Genomic DNA, 14,029 nt, shown 5'->3' with positions numbered 1-14,029 from the left:
CTATTGTCTAATTAATAATCTCCTTTAAAGCTTCTAGAGAAATTTTATACCAGCGTTAACTCATGAAAGGTGATGTCTTGATCTTAATCCATCAAGTGAAGTAAGAGAATATAATCCATTGTCTTGTATGTTATTTATCTCTCTCTCTCTCTCTCTCTTTCTCAGCCTTATGTTGCAGGACAATGCATAAATCTTTTAAAATGGAAACCTCATGAATTAAATTCAGTAGATTTTAGACTTAATATTATAACTAGACGTCAAGAAGGGTGAGACATGGTGACATACATTTAATCCACATTACATTACATTTTATCACATGTAGAATGCTACCGAGAGAATAGGTCAAACTATTTGTTGGATCAGGTTTCATCAACTGTAATGTTTAGTGAACTAGATTTTAAGTTAAATAAAGAAGCCAGACAATATCATGGAAGAATTATTGAATGCACATTTAATATAACAATGGAAATTTCTTTCGAGTTAGAGATGACAAGAGCTATCCAAATTCTTTTGATACAGCTAAAAGTGAGTAATGGAACAAGTCACTGTGGTACTGAACTCTAGAACTTACTCGTGGTAGTTCACTGTAGTAACTATTGATGTTTACTAGTCTAGAGTCACTGCAGCAAGTACTTATAAAAATTATTGCTTTACTGTCTTTGTCTCACATAGGCGTCTGTGATAGTATTAGACAACCTGTTACTAAAGAGTGGCTACTAGAAGGATGAGAGAAGTATCGATGGGTGAGGAACACTCTGAAGGAAGTAGAGCTATGAAACGACAATCACCTAGTGATATTACCTAGCCGATTCAATGCCTCTCTCCAAGATACCACCTAGAAATGATGACTCCACCCCATTATTACATCAATTTATCACTGTCCAACATTTTCAAATTTTTTGTCAAAAAAACACAAAATTTGTAAATTGGTAGGTCATAAAAATATAAGAGGACATCTAAAAATAGTAACATATGATGATGTCACTTTTTAACGTACCATTTTGACCCCCAAGTAACATGTATGCTATTTTCCTATGTATTTATAACTAATAATGAAAAACCAATTCCAAATGCTCAGAAAATGTTTTGACTCAGAATATACCTCCGATGAATTAAACCCCAACGAAAAACCACCGATTTAAAACGAGGGATGACCCTCTTGTTTTGACTCAATAAATCACTGAAAACCGAGCATTTTCTTCATCACCATAGTAATAAGTGCTAACATGTTTTGGATAGTACTTGTAATGAGCAAAAATCTAGCGAAATGGATGTGAAATAATAGAACGAAAATCCATAAATAAGCAGCCCAGTCAGGGGCATCGTCAATAGTAATGTTATAAGTGACACGACGGTCAGATGATAGTACAGCTGACACACTAGAGTAGTCAGGTGCTACCAAAAAATGCTGGACTCATCAAATACCAACCTTTATTCTGCATATTAATACGTGTTATTGCATGTGGATAGACTTGAAGGCCCAGTAGGTGTGGCTTTCTATAAGCTCATTTTCTTTACGGAACACAACACTATAAAGGGGTGTGGTTCCATTTAGTCTGGCCGTTATGTCATGGTATCAAAATCCTTGTTTTTCTTCCCTTTTAATTGTCTCGTTCAATTGAGATGAAGTTAATTCTACAAACCCAAATGAAGGGGCCTGGGTACTATTATCAAAAATGATGTCATAGTACCAATTTTGATCAGGGGGCAAAAGAGATGCACTGACTGATAAAATATTGTATCCATATCTTTCCATTCTGCAACTAAACTCTACAATCTGTTCAGCTTTGACTTTTATAAAAAATTGAGTTTTTCCTGGGAAAAAGAGAAAGATCTGGTTTAGGAAGGAGATCGCCAGAATCTGGAACTAGAGAACACAACAGACAATAAAATAGAGTTGTGGTCAAATGACTATTACCTTTCAATGGAGTATTAGCATAGTACTTGGAGAAGTTCAATTGAAAACACGCCCAGCTCCAAAGGCGTCTGTATGCAGTTGTATAGTAAGGTTCTGATTAGAGGTCCGATAATAGATTTTCCTTTCTTGAGTTTCTCAGCACCTCCTCGGGCAAATAGTTGACCTATAAGCACAAAACCCACTTAAATTACCATATGTGTAAATATAAAACAGTACACTATTGCTATGGCAACAGGTCAATACTGTCACTAACTATTTATTGTTATGACTGCACACACAGTTCATATCTTTATAGTATATTTTATAACTAGTATAACGTGTTTAACAAAACCGTGTGACGAGATATTTTACCATTGATACATCCACAAGGACCCTCACATAATAGCAAGTAGTCACGATCCTTCTCAATATCAAGGTCAGTAATAGTGATAGCGATATCTCCTCATTATCAGCTGCTAATACTTCCCATTGACACAAGAGATTGGGGGATATGAATGTGGATAGTTGGGAGAACGAGGGTAAGTGACGTTCTTACAGGGTATGTCCCTCCACAATTACCTAATAGAAAGACAGAGTTGTATTATAATTAATTTAATGACAAGCGGTTTAAGAAGTGGGTGTGGTTTAATCCTTACCAGGTATTTGCAAAAGCTTGTTTGCTGTAGTTCCCCTTTGTTCATCTGATAAATTTGAGAAATCAATTATATCATTAGCTGCATTTTCTATTAACATTGTCTTGACATCATCAGGTGTCAACAGTGCTTGTTCCTGTAAATATAGAGACAGCAATTCCACCAACAAGGGGTGTGACATTGATTACCACTAAGATAGCGAGAGCAATTGGTACAGCTATAATCAGCTCCTAATATATGGTCTGAGGTGCCAATATGTCCACACAACTACCATAGTTAGTGACCGCTAAACTCATACCAATATAACTGATCTGTTGAATTAGTACCTCCCACAGTAATGACATACGGGAAACTAGCTGGAGACTGAGTACAAGCATCTTTTTTACCATTGCCAGCGGCAACCACTACAGTGATTCCCATCTCGTGAAGTTTCTTTACACCTTCATGGCTGAGGGTTGAAAAGCTCCACCCAAAGACATACAAACAACAGCAGGTCTCTTTCTTTGACTGGCAAATTTAGCTACAAAATCCATTCCATCAATAACTACACTCCAAGGAGCAGAATTAAAACAATTTAAAACTCTAACACTGTACAAGTTGACATTTTTTGCTGTTCCAAAGCGTCGTCCCCCTAACAAACTCGCCACATGAGTGCCATGACCTCACAGTCTTTACCATTACGTCGAGGATTTCCAGTGTGTATTCATCCATTGGATCGTACCAAGGATATTGACTCTCTTCTCAAATTCTTCGTGATCATAATTGTTTCCTGAGTCAAGAATGTATACATCAATGTCCTCCCCTGTTCTAATTGGTCTGATATTGATAGTCTCTGTGTCTGGAAATTTGGATCTAATCGATCGAGAAACCAGGAATAGATGAGTCTTGGGCACCAAATGCTTCCGATTCTTCTTCATGCTTTAATGTGTGACACTGACGAACCTACAGTCACAGAAAAAAATATAATCTCTAGTACATTGTTAGTGCAATATAATTATGTTTTTACCATTTGTAATGCAATTGGATTAAGTTCTACAGTAAATTCTTTTGCAATGGTGTGAATGACTGCATATGCGCGATTGTCCTTAGAAAATAAAACGGTCGCGCCGGAGAGTTTCGTTGAAGTCTGCGTCTGTGACATTATCATCTAGTACAATAATATATCGTCCTGTTTTTGGAGCTTCTCTGCTTACACGATAGAGTGGTGTAATGGCTACAACCAACCCAGTAAGCAGTAACAGCAAAAGAAGATGGAGTGGTGTCCGCCATAGCCGTCGTGTTCTTTAACACGTGTGGGCGTCAACACACCTTTTAGTTTACGGAGTGAATCTATATTTCTATACAAATTCAGAATGTTTCCGTATACTTCCGTTTTAACAAATATGGATTTGTCAGAGAAGATAAAACGTCCAGTTGTTGAAGGAGTACGTCTAACGTGCCCATGGAGAGACCAAGTGATGGTGTCCTCTGTATAAACTGCTTTCTATTTCATTTTCTCTACAAGAAAGAAAGGTGAAGGAAGAAACAATGGTAAGTGTTCATATATCAGTAACATGACATTCTGTGTAGTTTCTTCACACTAGCATCCTCTCAGTAGGTCGTCAAAATCCTTCAAGCCTTACAGTCAACGTGTTTTCTGAAAGATTTCCGTAAATTTACTCTAGATTTTCAATCAGTTGAAGAATCTACTGACACTGTAGAGTCTTTAGAAGCACTCTCTCTCCTGGTGAGTGGGCTATTAACTTGTATTTTTACTGAACAATTTGTAGGTCGACTGGATCAGTTACATGATTCTTTGCACGTCCCAAAGCACAGAAGGATGCTCCACCATTTTGTCCTGAAAAATTAGAGGCTGTTTTAAGCAGATACCAATGTTCTCCAGACTGTTGGAGAGTATCATCCTGTAATAAAGGCTATAAAGTAATCATGCTTTGTCTATTTGGTTCATAATTTATGGCATATATCTGTCTATTTATTCATGTATTAATCCATTTACTTGTCTATTTATTTTTTCTTTTGTCCATTTAGTTGTGTTCATCTCATCCACAAGAAGTAATTGTTCCGACTAAAATAACAGATGAGGCAATAGCTGTTGTTGGCAACATTTAGACAAACACGGTCGATTTCCAATATTATGGTTTTCATCATAATAAAAACAAGGTCTCATTCACTTTTTTCTCCCTCCTTTATTCAGTTTGTAGGCAGTTCTATTGAGATGTGGTGAGCCTTTGTGGGTACTTCGAAAAAAAACGATGCAAAGAAGATATTTCTTTTTTAAATTCATGTTTGAAATTTAAACAAAAGGTCGTATACTTGATATAAGAACGCAACAAGCAGCTCAGTACCAGGCGAGTAAAAGGTATTCAAAAATTTACTGAAATATCCTAAATGAATGTATTATTATGCAAGGTGGAGGGGTGGAGTTTCCTAGTAATTATTCACAATGGAGAGTAGAATATGCCTCATTGGAATCAATACCAAATATTCAAGCATCATTTACTAAGTTAATAGAAGGTACGTCATTTATTTTATGAGTATCGATCAATCCATTTGATATTGATACCATCCATCCATTTGATCATTATCATCTATCCATTTAGCATGTAATGATCCTAGTTTACTTACCAGTTCTTCTTGGTTTGGTGTCTTGAAGCTAGTGGGCGGGTTAAACACTGTTGAGCAGATATTAAGAGCAAATAAGCATATTGTACACACAATACATCTAGAAGGTAACAATACTTATATATTTAATGTTCTCTTATAATGTCTGTGTCCATTCTAGGTAGTAGTGTTGTAGTGCATGGTACAACAGGTCGAGATGGTACCTTACAAGTGACGTCGCTAGCTATTTTGTTAATGGATCCACATGCTAGAACAGTTACAGGGTAAATGGAGGCATAGATTGTTAAATAGATACATATTACATCTAATGGACATTTGTTATGTAGTATGTCTTATTTTTATAGGTTTATTAATTTAATGAGAGGGAGTGGCTACAAGGTGGTCATCCCTTTAGTTTAAGACATGGCCACCCCTCAGCAGTTCCTGATAAGCAACGTGGACCCATTTTTCTCCTTTTTTTTAGATTCTCTCAGGCAGGTATATTGTTGATCTATTAATAATTAATAATCACATATTATTAGATTATGAGAACAATATCCTTTGTCATTTGAATTCAACGAGCGTCTCCTTCATTTGTTATTTGTTCACTCCTACTCATATAATTATGGTGTGTCATGTGACTGGTCATGTGATTTTATGCCACACCTTCTTTATAGGTACTTTTCTGTATGATATGCCAGCTGAAAAGAGATAAAAAGTAAAAATTATCAGAAAAGACTGAATCATTATGGTAAGTGGTATAAAAGTGTTTATTAATTTATTTTATTTTTTAGGAATTATATCTATCTCCATTAATTTACCTTCACTTTTAAATCCACTGTACAAACAAAATAATGTAAACACTGATTATTTCCACACATCCTGTGGGTATAGTATGTCACACCCACTGACCACACCCCTTGAATCATCCCTCTAGGAATTCTGGAGAAGGTTATACATGCGCACTGATCTGAATCCTATGTTACATTTTTACCTGGTCAGGAGGCTTTGACAAAAATAAAAGAGGAGAAATTCACAATTAAAAGTGAAATAAAGGAAATCAGAAAGTAATTAATTGCTCATTATAATTGTTATTCCATTATTCATGTCATGGTAACAGAGGTTTGGATACATTACAAATTGAAGGTCGTCAGTATTCTAGCGTATGGTTGTAAATATCACACCTGCTGACTTTTTTTTATGCAATTTTTATTTTATAATTTTATTCTGACAAACATAATTAATATGATATTTATAAATGATTATAATCCAGGTGGTGGATAAATATTAACTGCTAATGCTACAAGTCCAGTGACTATAAATCCAAAGAACCCAAAACTTTTATGACCAAACCAAATTAAAGATGAGCTCAAAGAGTAGGAGAGAATGTCCTAATAAGGGAATGGGTAGCCATTATTTAACCCAAAGTAGCACCTGGGTGGAGAAAAGAAGGGATAAATGGACAGATGAATAGAATAATGGATTCATGAACTGATGATAGATCAATGGATCACTAAAGTAATACCTGTATTTTTTCGGGGACTTTTTGGTAAGTGTACTTGAAGCAACAGTATTCATGAGGCTAACCCGATATTACTATGGGGACCAGTGTTAGTCCCAGTATCCAAATTGACGTGACGCCGACCTGAACAAATAAAACATGTCAGCAACAAAAGAAAAATATCATATTCCTTACTAAGAGGAGATAAGATATTGCCATGGCAATGAGGGAGACTCGTATAATAATAAGATCCGAGAATCTTCGTGTAAAGAATGTAATGCCAACACTTTGCATTATCTAGTATAAAAATATGGAACCATTGTTCATTATAGACACAGTACTTACAGCTGTAAGAAACACCAACAAAAGTGAGAAGATATCCATTCATTTCTGGTGTCAAACTATATCTCTCCATGTTGACAACTGAGAACATGGAATGAAATACACCAGCTGGTATACCTATTTAATGTCTTAACACTTATAAGATAGAACACCTCAGGTATAGACAAAAGAGTTAAAATAGCTTTGAGATTAAAAATACTCTTATCTGTGTGTGTGTGTATGAGAGAAAGAGAGAGAGGACATTAGCAAGTACATCTCGTATACCTTCCATTTTCAAAGAACTTTCTTCTTTCATTGCAACTACTTTTCGAAACATCCTTAGTGTGTTGTGCATAGTTACCAGAATTATTAAAAAATGCAATGATCATGAGGGGCCAGGTGCTACACCTAATTATATAATAAAATAAACAGGGTCACGCTCGTAATGACAGCCAGCTGCATTACCATCTGCAAATTGTTCGTTGTAAAACCTTGTCAACCATCCCCCTAGAGTGGGTCCTGGTCCATGATCATACCCAAACCATATGCTACACTCAAATGACCTAATGCAGTGGCTCGATCTATAAATAAATATATTACAATAACAAATGTTACTAAAAAATAGACAATCACCTCTAGTCCCACTGACATCTGTCATGACCATTTGTGCACCTGTGAGGGGCTAGAGGGTGTGTCTAGGAGTGGGAGTAGACTTACATTGCATTGCATTCATCAAGAATCCAAACAGTCTTGATATAAAGAGATACATCACATTATCAGCAATGGCCATTAATAAATAAAAGACAAATGACCCGGCAAATGAAGCAAGGAAAAAACCAGTTTTAGTACCATAGCGATCACCAATGCGGCCAAAAAGAGGCCCTCCTATTAACATCGATTAGAGCCATTGCTGTCTGGAGGTAACCAAAAACAGCTGTATCCACACCTAACTTCTTAGTTAGGAACTAGAGAAGAGGACAATAATACGCACTTACTTTAGAATACATCAATTGTACGTTTATTTATTTATAATTATATCCATTTTGTTGTATTATCTGTTCATTTTTACAGGAAATACTCCCAAATGTATCCAGAAAGCAGCAGCATAGAGGAAGATGGTCACGTGACAAACAACAGCCATGCGATTATAATGTGGAGAGTTCTCTACAAAGAGTTTTGTTCTCCTTGTCATCTTTTGATGCTACTTTCTTGGGTGCCATTAGCCGGAGAAGGTTATCCTTCAATTTTTAACCCTTTTGTTCAATACGCATGCGCAAACTATATACGTGTATTCGTGTTGTTTTACATAATATTACATCCTCCTTGTATCACCAATGCAGCCAGCAATCGCTATGTTAGTGGTGTCCTCCAGTGTCAGATGACCACCCTATTTTTTAGAATTCCTGTAATCAACTAGCAAACATGCATGTTGTGAATGTACAAAGTCAGGTATAATATTTAAAGTTAAAAAAATCAAATTAATGCAAACTTATGCTGTCACGCAGAAGTATGTTTACTGAAAGTATTACTAAATTATAAAGGATGTACAGGTATAGCAGTGGTATAACAACACTTTTGTCAGAATCTCTTGTTCAAACTCTATCAAGTAAAAGAGAAAAATACAATAAATATCAGAGCTTATTATTGAAAACAGATACACATGAATCATTTGTTCATGATAGATACCAAGATGCTCCATGAGTATTATGTTTCAACTATTCAATAATTAACTGGATTATTTGATGCAAGGTAAGGCCTTGTATCACATTTTTAAAATGTTTATTATTGACTACAGGACAAAAAGCACACACAGTAGAACAAAATTTTCTAATGACTGGATGGAAAACAGGTTAGAATTCAGTAATATTTTTTAAGCTATCTGACTCCTTTTATCACAGTGGATATGTAACAAATGCAATTACAGCAACAGTAAGACACAGACTATAGTAGGTGTGTGCTTGTATTGAAAATATATGTTAGTAATGATATTAAGAGTGATACTCAATATTATGTTGAAACAGGGTAACAAGAAAAATTCACCTTCAGGACTTGATTTTTGATGAGTTAGATAATTCAGACAATATTCTAGACTACATTTGTGAAGGGTATGCACCTATATCTTGTTATTTGACAAGATCAGTCATAGATTTGTCCCTAAGTTTAGTATAATATAAATTTAGGTATGGAAGCTGTGGGGAATCTCTTTAGACTTTTATTGTAACAAAACATGCCAACCTTTTATGTATTCACATAACAAAAGACTGCAACATCATTAGTCCAAACATATTGTAACAAATAACATTTATAGACATCAATTGTTATGTTTTAATAGAATAGTAATAGTACAGGTATAAAACATTAGATAAGATGTATGTAGCTAACACAGTACATCTGTATATTAACATTGTATGTATGTTTCTTGTATTGCATTCAAAAAACTACATAAAAGGCAGTGCCATTATAAAACTTTGTGGGGATAGTGAAAATATCAGAAATAACACACTACTCTTCATTATACATCTCCACAGAAAACAATTATACTTAATAATTCTATATCAGTAACAGTAATATATGTCACCAGTAACATGCATAGGTTACTCCTATTAATACAGAAAAATCATTCAACCACGATCCATTCATGCTTTTCTATCAATCAGATGAAGGTTCAAATGTACATGCACTTTCTATAGAAAATGTAAACTGCAGGCAATAGAAAAACCACTGTCTATGTCATCTATTATATGTCTCACTACAATGGGACTACATAACAGATGACATGAATACTATGACTGGACCATATCGTATACGCAGTAGTATGGTCAGTCTGAAGAAAACCTGATTTCATTCATTTCAAGCATATATGGACATCATAACGGCAAGGCATTAACAAACTACCAAAGATCAGGACATTGTCCCTTCACAAGATCAATGTACAATTGAGAAGTTAATATTAGCACCACCCTACTACCTGAAGATCTTACACCTACTGCAAAATTAAGAGGGATAAAATGAAGCCTAACTTCTTTCCTTATCTCCACCTCCAGAAGGGAGTTGACCCCTGTCCCCGTGTGACTGATAATATAGATTTATTATATCCAAAATCTGTTTTAACTGGTATTTTTAACTTTGTGCTTATACTTATTATTTACCTGGTTTCTCTGATGTACTTATATTTTTTTATTGCACTTTTTAAAACTTAAAGTTATGCCACCACTTCTTATAAAATTGAGACATAAAACTATGAAAGTCCATTTTGTATTAACTGTTATATAGACAGTCTTAGGTTGACCCTATATAGTAATTAGCTAAATCATAGCTACGACAAGGTAAGTCAACAGCCATTAGCTGGAGAACAAGTTATCCAAAGCTGGAGCACTCGAGGAACTAAAGGAGCTGTTATAAATTTAGATAGAAGCAACAAAAGATAATGAAGAAGCTTAAGAATGTTTAGATAATGATTTGTATTTCTTAAACCCCTATAAAATTAAAATATGATAAAAATTATTATAATTAGTAGTGTTGTTCTAGTTTGCTTAAGTAGGACTAGGTTTATTCTTGGCCATTAAAAGCATAGCTTTAGTTTTAAATCGTCGATGGTAGTAATCACATGCATAGTGCCATTAAAGTGGATATTCATAACCGACATGGCTACAAAGTCTCCATCATCGACACAAGAGCATGAAGACAAAATCTGACGTACTATTATAAAAGGAAATGAAAACCAAACTTGGATAGGTTGTGTGGTGGGCCAGCGTTTCTGCCAATGCATCAGACCTCTGAGAGGTTACCAGCATACTCTAGAGGATACCGAAAGGCCCGACTAGGATAGGGCTGGTAGTTCTCCCTTTAAACGAGGAAGAGGCTGTGTATTTGTGGTTTGCCGGTTCCTGAATGCGACATTCCCTAAGATCGGAAGCCTCGATACGGTGAGTTTTAAGTTAGGGCGAAGCTCGGCAGACAGGATTACCTCGCGAAGACGATGGTTACCAAGCCAGGTGGCGGTCCCAGCTAGCAAGTGTGCAGGGAATCCTGGAGTCCTAAGTGGAAGCCTGAGTGGCCCGTGAGGGAGTCGGAATCGTTGAGGCAACACAACATTGTTTTTTTATTTTATAAATCTGCGGGTAATTCTTTTTAGATAAATGTAAATACGATTTATTTTTTTATAATCTCGAAAATCTATTTAAACTACGGGAGACATTGTCAGTTAAACCGGAAAAAAAATGGATAAATAAAAACAATGTCCTCTTTATTTGAATGAAATTACTGTAAAAGTAAAAATATTTTATTTGATAACAGGTCGGGGGTATCATTGAGTTGGCGGTATCATTTTAATAAACTAATGTACCCCTCTAAACTGTTATAAATAAATATATTTTATTTAATAAAATACTTATAAGTAATATTCATTCAAATAAAGAGGATCGTTTTTTTATTTATCCATTTTTCAGTGCTACTGACAACAAGTTTGGAGGGATCATTTGGGTAACACACAAAGTGTTTTTATAACTTGTAATAACTTTACTTTTTTATATTTTTATCTGAAATTTTATAAACTGAATTATTTTATTATAATGTTAAATCTTATTTTTTATTAATCAAAAATCTATTTAAACTACTGGGAGATTGGTCAGTAGACCTGCCATGTTTCTCAGTCTGTCATAGAGAACATTCCATGAATAAGCTTAAGTGTATAGGTTTATATAAAAAATATGTAATAGCATTACAACATAAAACAATGCAGAAAATTTCAATAAAAATAATAAAATATGTAGCATAACTTCTCCATCAGATAATAATTTTTTAACTGGTAAACCAGGTAGAATTATTGATGTATTGATAATTTGAGAATTAATTTTAAAAAAGTAAGACAGGATATGTTATTTGCCTACTCTGTTAGTTTCTATACAATGTTATGCACATATGAATTTCATGAAAGCCCATTTTTACAAGCATATAAAACTTGACGAAAGTGGCCAGCCAACAGTGGCAGTCCCATATTTCTGCAGACGACATCTTACTAAAATTGAGTGAATAAAGGGTTAATATAAAGGTTATGGTGGAGGGAGAGTGCAGTCAAGGTTGGAAGTATGGATTAAGTGAGAAATCCAGGGAAAAGCAAGTCAATGAATTAAATGTTTTATAAGGTATTTATTCAACAGAAGGATTCCCAATTGCCAATTTACCCCCGTCCAATTTCCTGAAGTACAATACAAACTGCGTACTCTTCCCTTTTCAATCAGAGATCAGTAAAGTTCGGAAAGCCATGTGTCATTGCCTGTTCAATACTTAAGGTTATACTACATATATTTTTATACGTTCAGGGGTTTTGATCACATGACTATCACATGGATAAATGCATTGATTCACTGTCATTGTGTGGTGGTCATATGATTAGTCATATGACATTTTTAGGTCAATGGGAAAAAACTGTTAAACAAATCAGCTTCTAAATCTTATCAAGATATTAAAGGTTAATTATGTTAGAAATGTAATAAACCAACACCCTCTATTATCAGCCAAATTAGCAAATTATGGTATACGAAAATGATAGTCTCTTGATTACAAGGGTGGATCAGTGGGTGGAGCTATGTTGCTAGTTACCTGTTAGCAAGGAAAAGTATGTTCAATTATAAATTAAGTATGAATAACTACATAATAGGCCACTTGGCAAAGAAGTCTATATCCTACATTGGGTGGGGGGTCTAGTGGGCGGGGCTTTCTATTTCTCCATTACTGTATAGAGACTATGGGCTAAAACCAATTATGGGCTCAAACTGGAGACAGTATTATGTGCCAAAGAAAAAATAAATCAAATTATTAATTTATAATTACAATATTAGGGTTATACCCAATTCATTATGTAATAACACATTCTTGACAATTGTTAATAATATATGAAATAGCAATATAGTTATAAAAAAGTTATAATAATTTATTATATCTATGATCACATAAACACTTCATGTCGGTTTGCACTCATCAAAATATTTGCCAATATTTGAATAAGTAATTGCCCTTGACTTCTGTGCCCTGTAATCACATGACAGTCACATGATGACAGGTCATACTATTACCTGAGGATGTTTCTTGAGATCAAATGTCTGTCTCCATCTAGTATAACCAACGAATAGGTAACAAGGAAAAGGTACTGATTTTTTACCCTTCTGATGTATTTGAAATTATGGGATCATAGTCGGTTATCTTCCACGATCTATCAAATTAATATGGCAATTAATGTTAGTTAATATGCTCTTACTCTTGGAATAAAGAAAGGGTATCTGCGAAAAAATTAAAATAACCATTCATATAAAAAATGAAAGAGAAGAGAAAGGAGGTCTTCACCTTCAGCTGTAAACATATTCAGTTGACAATGGAGTCACAGTCCTCTATATCAAGTCATGTACCCAAACAAGCACAGCTGCCTATAAAAGACATTGTGAAAGGAAACGATATATTTCAACTGGAGAATAATGTACCTGCCTCAAATGCTTCAGGCATGTGTCCCCCTAATTCCATAAACATTGGTAGGTAAGATAAAAAAATCCCTACATTCTACATTAATCATACATTAATTACCCACTATTATATGAGGAAGGATACAGGCATGGATTCTAAAATGACAAAACAGTTAACATCACAAGTTATTTACAAATGATCTTTCTTACTGTACATCAGCTGTGTGGTCAAGATCTAAATATAAAGAGAGAAAAATGTATCTTTAATTTTACTTGTTAGTTACTTACACACTGTATTGCCTTTCTTTGGTCGCTCAGTCTCTGCCAGAAGGAAGATCCACAAGGTGATGGTAAGGTCTCTGTGGCTTCAGCCATCTTGTTGGGATCAACCACACCTCCAAATCATAATATAGGAAGGAACATCATCTGTATAGTATGGCTGTGGCTACAGTTGAGGTTGTTGGTATCGACCAGTCCAGTTTAAAGGAAGGTAAAAAAATATATCAACTGATATGGTTTTAATATTAGAGGTAATTTTAAAGTCAGATTCATGTTAGAGGGTTGAATATTTAGTGTATTCTTTTAGGTCAATTGGAAAGAA

At 34.8% G+C, this 14,029-nt stretch overlaps 1 pseudogene; it reads right to left on the bottom strand.

Annotated features, from left to right (window-relative positions):
* Window positions 1-2,826: 2,826 nt before the first annotated feature.
* On the bottom strand, window positions 2,827-13,803 carry LOC121392578 (annotated as a pseudogene).
* Window positions 13,804-14,029: the final 226 nt, after the last annotated feature.

Source organism: Gigantopelta aegis, unplaced genomic scaffold (assembly GCF_016097555.1).
Source record: "Gigantopelta aegis isolate Gae_Host unplaced genomic scaffold, Gae_host_genome ctg4094_pilon_pilon, whole genome shotgun sequence".
Lineage (NCBI taxonomy): Eukaryota > Metazoa > Mollusca > Gastropoda > Neomphalida > Peltospiridae > Gigantopelta > Gigantopelta aegis.
The sequence above is the reverse complement of the archived record's forward strand: the minus strand, read 5'-3'. Positions and strand labels throughout refer to the sequence as shown.